Source organism: Diaphorina citri, unplaced genomic scaffold, assembly GCF_000475195.1.
Source record: "Diaphorina citri unplaced genomic scaffold, Diaci psyllid genome assembly version 1.1 scaffold214, whole genome shotgun sequence".
NCBI lineage: Eukaryota > Metazoa > Arthropoda > Insecta > Hemiptera > Psyllidae > Diaphorina > Diaphorina citri.
This window is the reverse complement of record NW_007377651.1, coordinates 261794-274222: the sequence shown is the minus strand read 5'-3', so window position 1 is coordinate 274222 and position 12429 is coordinate 261794. Positions and strand designations below refer to the sequence as shown.

The 12429-nt window shown below is 41.2% G+C and overlaps 1 long non-coding RNA gene across 1 annotated transcript in view; it reads right to left on the bottom strand.

The window, feature by feature from the left end:
• Nucleotides 1–44: 44 nt before the first annotated feature.
• Nucleotides 45–12429, bottom strand: part of LOC113466120 — a 52638-nt gene continuing 40253 nt past the window's right edge. Inside the window, exon 2 of the long non-coding RNA XR_003390621.1 lies at nt 45–90. This is a non-coding gene — a long non-coding RNA (uncharacterized LOC113466120). The remainder of the gene's footprint in view (nt 91–12429) is intronic.

The window sequence follows — 12429 nt, the reverse complement described above, 5'->3', positions numbered from 1 at the left end:
AATCCGTTGCCATGAATCACTCCGTTCATTAACGTCTGATAAAATGGCGGAACTTGTGATAGATGAGGCTAATGGATAGTCTCCAAAATCCTGTGAACATAAAAAGGGGATTTACAAATTTAGAACGGCCATTTCTTTAGGTATTGTAATAAATAAATACGTAATACATATTAGTCAATGTCCATTTTGTGGTGTATTTCTTACGGGATACGGGAGAGCGGGTGAACTAGGATTTCCTTCCAGGTAATAGTTCAGGGATATTCTGGGGTTTTACCGAAAAGCCTAGGTTTATCCGCTTTCTGGGTTTACACCGTACCATATTCAATACACAGGTAGATATTTGTACATGTAATTTTCAGTGAGGGAAGCGACGTGTTCAAGAGTAAAAAGTCTGGCTGGGGGACTTTAAACAGGGATGATACCAGCCTGAAATTTCCCTTGCTAACGAAATAGCAAAGGTTGAATGCGAAGGACATCCACTCGTAAAATTTTCTAGGCAAAACCAAACAGCAATCCACAAAACAGAGGCTGACGATAAACGCCGACCCCGTCTGAACACGGGAAAAGGCGAGGAAGAAGAAGAAGGCCTAAGAGCAAAAATCTCTATATGCTCTTGCTCTTAGGCCAAAGAGGAGCTCTGTCCAGCCTAGTTAGCTTAGTTGGTAGTGCGTCTGCCTTGTAAGCGCTAGGCCGTTGGTTCGATTCCCGCCCGGGGCGGATTTTACCCTGGTGGGATAATGTTCGTTCTCGGAACGGCTGGCTTTCTCCTATCCTGTCTTCCTTCTCTCTTTGATTTCGGGACGATAAGATCCAGTTACAGTTCCCTCTGTCAAACCTCTTTCTGTGCTTTTTGCATTCCGCTCCACTCTGTTTTAAGTCAAAATCAGCTTAGATTACTGTGTAACTCACACAAAAGACTTAAAGACTGACTAGAACTGCCTTCAACTGCAAAACCGCATCATGTTAATGAATCACTAGAAATAGGTATAGCTTCTGACGCTATTTCTATGTTATGTTATGATTATGACTGTATGATTAACCAAAGAGTAACCGCATGATCAAAGATATCATTTCGATCTAACCTATGAGGCCAGAAGATACAACATAATATTATGAATGACTGTATACCATAGGTCTAACCTATGACGATAGATGATACAATCCATGACGGTATCTGATGCGTTTTTAGAATCACCGGTTGAATTAAGCGATGAATTCATGGTTGCAATCGATTAAACTCTTCTTGAAAATCGGATTTTTGAAAGATATGTTTTTCAAGATAACATCATGTATCTGAAGGTAGACATGTTTATGTACCTTTTTTCTATGGAAACGTGATTTGAAACTACTTTTCATGTAATAAATATTACAGTAAAGTAAAATAGTGATAGCTGGTAAATATTGGATAGAGCAAAAGTTTTTCAGGGAGTTCCGCTTAAAGTTTCAGTTTGCCTACGGGAGAGGTTTGAAACTTTAAAGTCCCACTCAAAGTTTAGAGGAACAAGTTCAAGTCCCGGAAATAACAATAACTACGGAGCAGGCCATTTTAAGTTTACATAGAAGTGATTGAAGGTGTGAACCCCACGTACCTATAAGTTAGAGGGCCTCCTCTAACTTTAACCGGGAAGGTTAGAGGCCCCCTCGAAGTTTACAAGTCAGGCCAACGCTTAAAGTTTCCAGGAAAAGATTGAGAACCGCTTGCTTTGAAACATACATCAATGAATGAAAGAACACAACCGAGCGGTGAGTCATCAGCCAGCTATGCGCCACAATACTTCTTCCTATGTAATTATTATTTTAAATAATGAATAACATCAGGTACACTACGGCATACCGGGTGTACCATATGTGTGTGTGGTTTTTTTTTTTTTTTTTTTTTTTTTTTCTAAGGGTGTATAACTGCTAATGTCTTTAGTGACGTCTAATATAAATTCTTTAAAGCTCAAATGCTCTTCAAAATTCTCATAAGAAAGCAAGAAACTAATACCTACCTCTCACAAGGAACAAGACAGAAAGTAAAAAGTAAAAAAACCCTATGTAAATAAATGTTAAACAAATTTCTCCTAGGTGTTCCACAACCACATGATGGGTACAAAGTACAAAACTTGTGCTCCGTTTTCAAACTCACACGAAATACTCAAAGCTTCCTTTTCAGCAAAATGTCATTAAGCTTCTTCTGGAAGTTTGCGGTATTTTTCAATGGCTTTGAAAAGTTCGCTTTGACGAGACTCTAATCCTATTGCAGCTCATTAGTGGGACTTTGATCCTTCTCGAAATTCACTTTAATCACTTTAAAGCAGCCGTACTCAACCTTTTTTTATGCCGTGGGCCACAATTAAGCATTTGAAAATTTTAAACTTCACGCGAACTTCAGGTGCAGTTCAAACAGAGAAACAAAAAACATAACCCTGACCCAAAGTAATATGTAACCTGCCTCGGTGGTTTCAGGCTAGGAGAGAAAATAGATTTCAACACCCGGTTCTAGAATGACGGAGTCCGGTGATTTTTATTGCTGATGGCAGTTTAGGCGTATACTGGAGTGCAAAAAATTCCGTACGGTTTACCTTTCCATTTCTTTATTGACTAACCACTTACCACTGAGAGTTAACACAGTGTCAAGCGTTTTCTTTGACGTCACCTCAGGCTAGGAGAGAAAATAGATTTCAACACCCGGTTCTAGAATGACGGAGTCCGGTGATTTTTATTGCTGATGGCAGTTTAGGCGTACACTAGAGTGCAAAAAATTCCGTACGGTTTACCTTTCCATTTCTTTATTGACTAACCACTTACCACTGAGAGTTAAAACAGTGTATTCGACCACAATAATAGTAGTAGCCTACTGCTGGAGTAAAGGGACTTTTCAGTCCTATGCGAGCAGTATAAATGAGCACTATTATTTCATTTCATTTCCAAAGCTGTAACTTTCGTTAGAAATGAATAGCTCGTCCCTAAAGGGGATTTAGCTAAAAATACATCGATGAGGGTCCCTCTTGAGGGGTGAATAACTTAAATAGGGCACCATCGAGTATGGCTTGTACCTGGATTTGTTCCTAAGTGAAGACGAACCGTATGTTAGTTTCCCAATTTCCCATCCCCTGATGCGCGTTTCCCCATCACTTTTGGCGTAATATGTCCACACATAGTCGACGCCGTCGATCGATGTCGACTGAAACCGTACGGTGCACCTCGGCAACATAAATTCACCTCGTCAATTATGTGTGGATCTAATTGAACACCTCCGTGGGTGAGTGGTCACAAGCACTGACCCTCAAACTGGAGGTGCTGGGTTCAAGTTCCAGCCAGTGCGGAAAATTTCTGACTAAACTTTTCCGTTCTTGGATAGGAATGTGCCTTGAGGTAATGCAAAAGCGGTGACGAGGTACAATCTTCCTTAAAGTTAAATCATTTCACCCAAAAAGAAGGGACGAATAGAGAGAGCATCGAGCAGGTAGAGGGAAGTGACGATATAGAGAAGCGACGACTTAAAATCACATGAATCTGACATCTTAAAGGTGCTCTGTATGTCCACACATACATAGTCCAGGACGAAATCTTAAAATCACGACGACTTAAAATCATCTTTTAAGTCGTCGCTCTTTTTCTTAACTCCATTTTATTATTGTTATTATTATTATTATTATTATTATTTTGATGAAATTTAACTGGCTTCTAACTCTGGACCAGTAGGTACTGAGTAAATATGTCAAATAATAGTGAAAATAGTAGGAAATTTTGTTTTCTGACTAATAGACAGATCCCGGATGAACTCTGGCGTGGAGCGACTGAGATATTAGCGAAAAAGAGAGAAGGGTTTGGTCAAGTTTGGTGTAACTTTAATGTATAGGCCTCGGTTCTCATGGGTTAATCATATGTCAAACTAACAGCTAATTTGACGGTACTAATCGTTAGTCAGGTAAGCACACAGTACTAAAAGTCATACCGAAGTTGTAATTATGAAATAATTATTGCTCAGAAAACAGATAATTCAAAGGTTTAGGTTTAGGAGCAGGTCGGACTATTACGCATTTAGTACTTTTTAAGGAAAAAAACAGTGTCATTTGATTTACCCAAGCCAGTATTTCTTAAATTCTGGATTAAATGAAAACTCTGTGGTAAGATCGGTCATAAATAGAGGTTTAACAAGACAGTGATGGGGGTTTCACCCTCTATTCATTTTTGATTTTCTAGTTGGCTACTATATTTTCAAAGGGATTATCGTTGATTGATTTTGAAAATGTTCCAAAGTAAATCGGTCCTGATAACAAGATAGTGATGGGGGTTTCACCCTCTAATTCATTTTTGATTTTCTAGTTGGCTACTATATTTTCAAAGGGATTATCGTTGATTAAGTTGATTTTGAAAATGTTCCAAAGTAAATTGGTCCTGAATTATTTTCGTTCATCAGTGTAGCGTTGCATTTCATGTACCAGTAAGAATTCTGGTATCGAACATGTAAAATTCTGCTTTACTTTAGATGAGACCAGATTGAGTGATTCACATTATACCTGCCTATTTGCCTTGCCAAGTCAATCATTATCCATGTCTGAAAACTGGGTTTCGCCATGCCTTCAGTAAGAATTCTGGTATCGAACATGTAAAATTCTGCTTTACTTCAGATGAGACCAGATTGAGTGATTCACATTATACCTGCCTATTTACCTTGCCAAGTCAATCATTATCCATGTCTGAAAACTGGGTTTCGCCATGCCTTTTTTTTTAGAAGTAGTAGTATGTTATGTAGTAAGAGAGAGGTTTGGTACAGTGACCTGTAACAACAGAGGTCCTACTGTCGAATTCGATGAGAAAGAGGATAGGACAAAGCCAGCCGTTCAGAGAACGAGATTTATCTATTTAGGATAAGTTCTGCACGGCGCGGGACTCGAACCCGCGGCCTAGCGCTTAAAAGGCAGGCGACCTTCCAAAAACTAACCAGGCTGGTGCTATAAAAGGTGACTATGACAAACGGGGCTGATGTAGGTACATCAGTAATATTAGCATGATATTCCAGATTTTAGAAAGAGGATAGGACAAAGCCAGCCGTTCAGAGAACGAGATTTATCTATTTAGGATAAGTTCTGCACGGCGCGGGACTCGAACCCGCGACCTAGCGCTTAAAAGGCAGGCGACCTTCCAAAAACTAACCAGGCTGGTGCTATAAAAGGTGACTATGACAAAAGGGGCTGATGTAGGTACACCAGTAATATTAGCATGATATTCCAGATTTTACTTATTACCCATTTTTATTTTTTCCAACATCAGCATTCCCAACCGATCGAACGCTTGACAGATGCAACGAACATTCCACCGCTTGAACGTTGAATGACACCGGTGAATCCAACGTCTAATAATAAAACTTTCGCATCAGCCGGTGCAGAATAAAACTCGAGTAATTAGTTTAATGAGAAAGAGGATAGGACAAAGCCAGCCGTTCAGAGAACGAGATTTATCTATTTAGGATAAGTTCTGCACGGCGCGGGACTCGAACCCACGACCTAGCGCTCAAAAGGCAGGCGACCTTCCAAAAACTAACTAGGCTGGTGCTATAAAAGGTGACTATGACAAATGGGGCTGATGTAGGTACACCAGTAATATTAGCATGATATTCCAGATTTTACTTATTACCCATTTTTATTTTTTTCCAACATCAGCATTCCCAACCGATCGAACGCTTGACAGATGCAACGGACATTCCACCGCTTGAACGTTGAATGACACCGGTGAATCCAACGTCTAATAATAAAACTTTCGCATCATCCGGTGCAGAATAAAACTCGAATAATTAGTTTATTTAAATACCCATTTTTGTTTTCTAGAGGAAGAGACTTTCCTGCAAATAACCGCAAGGCAATCGATACCTACGGAGTACCCAATATGCAAATGCAGAGCATCGTAAAACTGTGCTGGCAGTGGAGTATTCTTCATGAAAGCGGGGTACACAGAAGGAGCCTTCTGGAAGGTTTGAAAAATTAGATTCTAGCAAATCCGGCGTACCCTTTTGCGTTATTCATAACGACTAATCTTTCACCACCGGGCATCCATTGGTTAAATAATATTCAATAATGGCCGCTAACCATTGGGTTAATCAGATATGACCGGGTACGGAAAATGAGTAAGTTCGTGGAAGCTAGGGCCAGCCACTTACCGTTCGACTTTCGGCCATAACTAGGAATGTCAGACCGCCAGAACGTGTGTGGCGGAAAAATCTTCCCAGCCAGCCACTCACTATTAGGTAAACCTGACAGGTACACCTGATCAGGTCCGCCTGTCAGGTTTACATGATACCTGTTGAGCTCACACACTATCTAGTAATTCTAGTAGACGTGACAGGTGGACCTTTTCAGCCGTACTTGTCAGGTCTACCTGATAGTGTGTGTACTCATCAGATGTCAGGTCTACCTGATAGTGTGTGTACTCATCAGGTGTCAGGTCTACCTGATAGTGTGTGTACTCATCAGGTGTCAGGTATATCTGTCAGGTCTACCTGATCGTGAGTAACTGGCCTAAGTCTTACGCCACGCCACTGAATATATTGCCAGTATGCAAATGCAGAGCATCGTAAAACTGTGCTGGCAGTGGAGTATTCTTCATGAAAGCGGGGTACACAGAAGGAGCCTTCTGGAAGGTTTGTAAAATTAGATTCTAGCAAATCCGGCGTACCCTTTTGCGTTATTTATAACGACTAATCTTTCACCACCGGGCATCCATTGGTTAAATAATATTCAATAATGGCCGCTAACCATTGGGTTAATCAGATATGACCGGACACGGAAAATGAGTAAGTTCGTGGAAGCTAGGGCCACCCACTTACCGTTCAACTTTCGGCCATAACTAGGAATGTCAAACCGCCAGAACGTGTGTGGCGGAAAAATCTTCCCAGCCAGCCACTCACCTGATCAGGTCCGCCTGTCAGGTTTACATGATACCTGTTGAGCTCACACACTATCTAGTAGACGTGACAGGTGGACCTTTTCAGCCGTACTTGTCAGGTCTACCTGATAGTGTGTATACTCATCAGGTGTCAGGTATACCTGATCAGGTGTACCTGCGCCTGTCAGGTTTACATGATACCTGTTGAGCTCACACACTATCTAGTAGACGTGACAGGTGGACCTTTTCAGCCGTACTTGTCAGGTTTACCTGATAGTGTGTGTACTCATCAGATGTCAGGTATACCTGATCAGGTCTACCTGATAGTGAGTAACTGGCCTAAGTCTTACGCCACGCCACTGAATGTATTGCCAATAATAAACGTCTGGAGATGTTCTAATAAATAATAAGTGCACTCTGGATGTGATGTGTGCGGGGGCATTACATAGGTGAAAATGATTTATGACAAACTGGATGGGAAGGGGAGATGACGTCAGAGAGGAAGAGAGAGAGATTTTTTTTAACCGTAACTGCTAAGGTCTTATCGTCCCAAAATCGAAGGAAGAAGACAGGATAGGAGAAAGTTAGCCCTTCCGAGTTCCGAGAACATTATCCGTTCTACAAAAATGGGAAGTATTGTGTCTCTTCTCGCCCATCTGATGAGAGGCATACTACGGGATGGGCATGCTACGACACAGACCACATGAGTCTAATGTAGCGGTTGTTTCATCGCTACGAAATAAAAACGGCGGTCATCGTTTAAAAACCAAAAACAAAAAAGGGAGAGAGAGAGAAAAAATAGTTACCAGTTAAGAAGAGAGGATAAAGAGAAGGGAGGAAGGGAGAGAAAGATGAGAAAGGGAGAATTAGAAAGAAGGTAGAAAGTTATTAGGAAAGAAAAATCTGGTGTGAACATCACACCACTTTCCTCATCCTATTGAATGGTGCTTTTTTTGGGTGTTCTTGTTCTTACAGTCAAACTTTTACAAATTTCTCTAACCGTTTAGTCGGTATGGCTGAAATGCTGAAAACCGCCAAAAAACGGTCAAAAACCGCCAAAAAGCGGTCGAAATACCGCCAACCGCAGCACCTATCACAACCAAACGTTTTGTGTTGCATCCTTTTCACATTTGTGCCTACATACCAAATTTCAAGTCTCTAGCTTATACCGTTCCCGAGATATTGTTAAATTACACCAAAAACCGCCCAAAAGCGGTAAAATGCCGCCAACCCAAATTTCAAGTCTCTAGCTCATACCGTTCCCGATATATTGTTAAATTACACCGAAAACCGCCAAAAAGCGGTAAAATTCCGCCAACTGTTCCACCGATCTTAACCAAGTTTTGTGTCTATTGTTAAATTACACCGAAAACCGCCAAAAAGCGGTAAAATGCCGCCAAGCGTTGCATCGGTCTTAACCAAAAGTTTCGTGTCGCATTCTTGTCACATTTGACATCTACATACCAAATTTCAAGTCTCTAGCTCTTACCGTTCTCGAGATATTTTGTTTACAGACACACACACGGACCAATGGCTGAAACTTTGGATTTAGGCTCTATAGTCTATAGGGACCTCAAAACGCTGATAGACTGACGTACCTGGCTGTTAACAGAGACTACATGCAGTAGCCTTTGGTGATTTCTATAGTATCTACAACTAGATGTGGCGGTTGTAGAGGAAAACTAGACCATAGGTACTTACCTATACTACCTTATTCTAGGTACTTTATTATACACAAGAGAATAGTACGAGGACGTGATCTGCACTATAGAGGGAAACGGGCCTTTCTCAGACAATATTGAGCATAAAATATTGACAATAATGGGTTCAATGCTTCAATCCCAACTCGACTGGGAAGCCTTCCTGATTAGCACGCGGACGCGGTGCACTCGGTGTTGAGTACAAAATGCGTCCCATGCTATCTACGACTTGTAATCCCCATCCGTGGCACAAGCTTCCCCATCCGTGGCACAAGCTCTGCTTATACGGATGAGTATACCATTTATATGAAAAATGTATGTTCTGAGTTTTTTGTCAATCAAATATAAATGGAAACTTGTTTGAAAAAAAAAATCTGCACTCTCCACTAGAGTATTAGAATCAAGATTCAACTGCCCTCCCTTGTCCACGTTCCCGTCATCTCTGGCTGGACACAATATAATAGGGTCTCTGAAGACATCGGCCCACCAGGCTGTGTTAACATCTACCTCACCAAGGCATCGTGACAACAGCACACCTGATGGTCGAGATGTTAACATCAAGTAGCCTTTGGTGATGGTCTGGGACAGCAGTTCCCAAAGCTTTTTCCTATGCGGCCCCCTTTTTTTTAGCTAAATCCCCTTTAGGGGTGAGCTATTCATTTCTAACGAAAGTCACTACTTTGGGTCGGGGTTGGGTTTTTTGGGTCACTGGGAAGCTATTGGCTATGAATACTCTTTTTTTTTCAATTGTGAACGCTCCGCAACCTCTTTACTAAATTTTATGTGATCTTCCCGCAGTTCCCGGGGGTCGCGAAGTCCTTCACGGCCCTGCCGGGAGCCGCGGACCCCAGTTTTTGAATCACTGGTCTGGGATATCGGTGTGGCCAAGAAGAGGTTTGCAGAAGGCTTGTAGAAAGTTCATATTGAAAATTACCTCTCCGAGCGCAATGTTTCCGTACAAACACGAAAACAAGATGAAACAAATCCTGAAGGATATTGGAGATTTTAATTAAAAGCAATTTTGCATCCGAGACTAGATGTAATGAGTATGTAAATTTCAACCAGGGGAGCTTCCCCCAAACGAAAGATTTTGTAGAGGAAATAATGATAGACGTAGAGAAAAGTACGTAATATAAACATAAAAAGATAGCTATAATACTTACTTACCTATCCTACCTATACTTACCTATCCTATACCTCTCCGAGCGCAATGTTTCCGTACAAACACGAAAACAAGATGAAACAAATCCTGAAGGATATTGGAGATTTTAATTAAAAGCAAATTTGCATCCGAGACTAGATGTAATGAGTATGTAAATTTCGTCCAGGCGAGCTTACCCCAAACGAAAGATTTTGTAGAGGAAATAATGATAGACGTAGAGAAAAGTTAACACAACCTATGTACTTACAAAGATAGGTACGTAATATAAACATACAAAGATAGCTATAATTCTTACTACCTAACTACCTATAGGCGTACAGGCAATAGGAAACACGAGGAAAGATAGCAGGGCGTTAAGGCCAGGATGCTGATGGTTGGAAGGGTAGCTTTGTCTTTTCATTCTTTGTCTTGTATTCACCCCTATTGGCCTTACTCTATTCCCTTTTATTTCCTCTCTTATCATCTCGTCAGGTTTATTTCATTCCCGTTTTGTCGGATTTCGACCGTTTTTTGGCGGTTTTCAGCTATACTGACAAAACGGTTAGAGATATTACTTAAAAGTTACTATAGAGTATAGAACATAAAAATAAGCATCATTCAATGGGATAAGGAAAGTCGTGTGATGTTCACACCAGATTTTTCTTTCCATATCTTCTCTTCAATTCCATTCTCATCTCTTATGCTCCGCCACTGCTGCCTTTTCTACAGAACCTATCCTAGGTAGTTAGGTAGTAAGTATTATAGTAGTATCATTCAATAGGATAGGGAAAGTCGTGTGATGTTCACACCAGATTTTTTTCCCATATCTTCTCTTCAATTCCATTCTCATCTCTTATGCTCCGCCACTGCTGCCTTCTCTACGGGCTGACGTCCCGTCTCGCCTGAAATGGAAGAACAGATCTGTCCAACTTGAAATTCCAACCTCTCCGGTACAAAACACGGTGTTTAACAAATAGTTAATTACTAGAACACGGAATAATTGGTTGTGGACAGAAAGAGCATTAACTAGGCGATCGCCAGAGGATAGATTTTGTCTAGCAGTAACAGTGTTGGGCGTTAGTTAGTCGGCCGGCCAAGAAGTGAATTTGACCATAAAAAAAATAATAAATAAATAAATAAAAAATAACCGAAAGATGTGTCCACACATAGTCGACGCCGTCGATCGATGTCGACTGAAACCGTACGGTGCACCTCGGCAACATAAATTCACCTCGTCAATTATGTCTGGATCTAATTGAACACCTCCGTGGGTGAGTGGTCACAAGCACTGATCCTCAAACTGGAGGTGCTGGGTTCAAGTTCCAGCCAGTGTGGAAAATTTCTGACTAAACTTTTCCTTTCTTAGTTAGGCATGTTCTTGGAATGTGCCTTGAGGTAATGCAAAAGCGGTGACGAGGTACAATCTTTCTTAAAGTTAAATCATTTCACCAAAAAGAAGGGACGAATAGAGCATCGAGCAGGTAGAGGGAAGTGACGATATAGGGAAGCGACGACTTAAAATCACATGAATCTGACGTCTTAAAGGTGCTCTGTATGGTGCTCTGTATGTCCATACATAGTCCAGGACGAAATCTTAAAAATCACGACGACTTAAAATCACATTTTTTTCTCAACTCCATACACTAAAAGCTCACTCCGAGGCTTAGGTGTATAGGGGCAAACAGCCCTAAAGGATGGGTTAAGCTTCTACGAATCTTGTCCTATACTCTTTGCTCTCCGCTCCTCTCTGGTTTTATCCTATCGCGCCAATTTCTCATCTCTGCGCCCGTACTAACGGGTACGAAGGGGATACTGGCCAACATTCACAACATGTTCAGACTATCCTGATGGTAAGTTTTTAATAAAGGCTATTATAATAATGAATGTCCGTACAGAGCAGCTTTGACAGGGTGACTTTAGAGTCGAGTAGCACTCAACCTGCGGACCGCATGTGGCCCGCCAACCTTTAGTGTGCGACACGCTAAGCTTTTCCGTAGCCTAGTTAGCTTGAAGGGTAGAGCGTTTGTCTTGTGACCGCTAGACTCCCGCCCGCGGGGCGGATTTTACAATAAACAGATAAGATTCGTTAGCCAGCCGTTCCGAGAACGAACATTATCCCATCAGGATAAAATCCGCCCCGGGCGGGAATCGAACCCGCGGCCAAGCGCTTACAAGGTAGACGCACTACCAACTAAGCTAACTAGGCTGGCGTACAATTTTTGGACAGCTCCATTCCATGCTAGAGTTAGGTATCGTGATATTTATTTAACCTATAGAATACCCATAGCCCATGGGAGTATTATAGGCTATATTCACTTCATACTTATCCTGTTTCCTATTTGACAAGCTCAAATTACCCTTTTACCTACCTACTACTTATCTATGCAGATACTGGGTGGATCATTATTATCACACCCCATATAGGTAGCTTTCCTTTCAAACTACCTACCCAAGTGTACGGTAGGTACATAGGTACGAACACAGATAGGCAATTAAATTTTGGTATGTAGGTACCTACCTATGTAGGTATTGAGTGTGGTATGCAGGATTGGTGGGCGGAGAACAATGTTTTGTGAGGAAATATGAAATAGTAAGTAAAAACAAGGATAAAGGATATACAGATATGTATTATAATTTTACCTATATTATATCTACAACACTTACCTGTACGCCATATTGCCTATACACCAGGGGTGCTATGTTCACTGTCAACTGAAAATA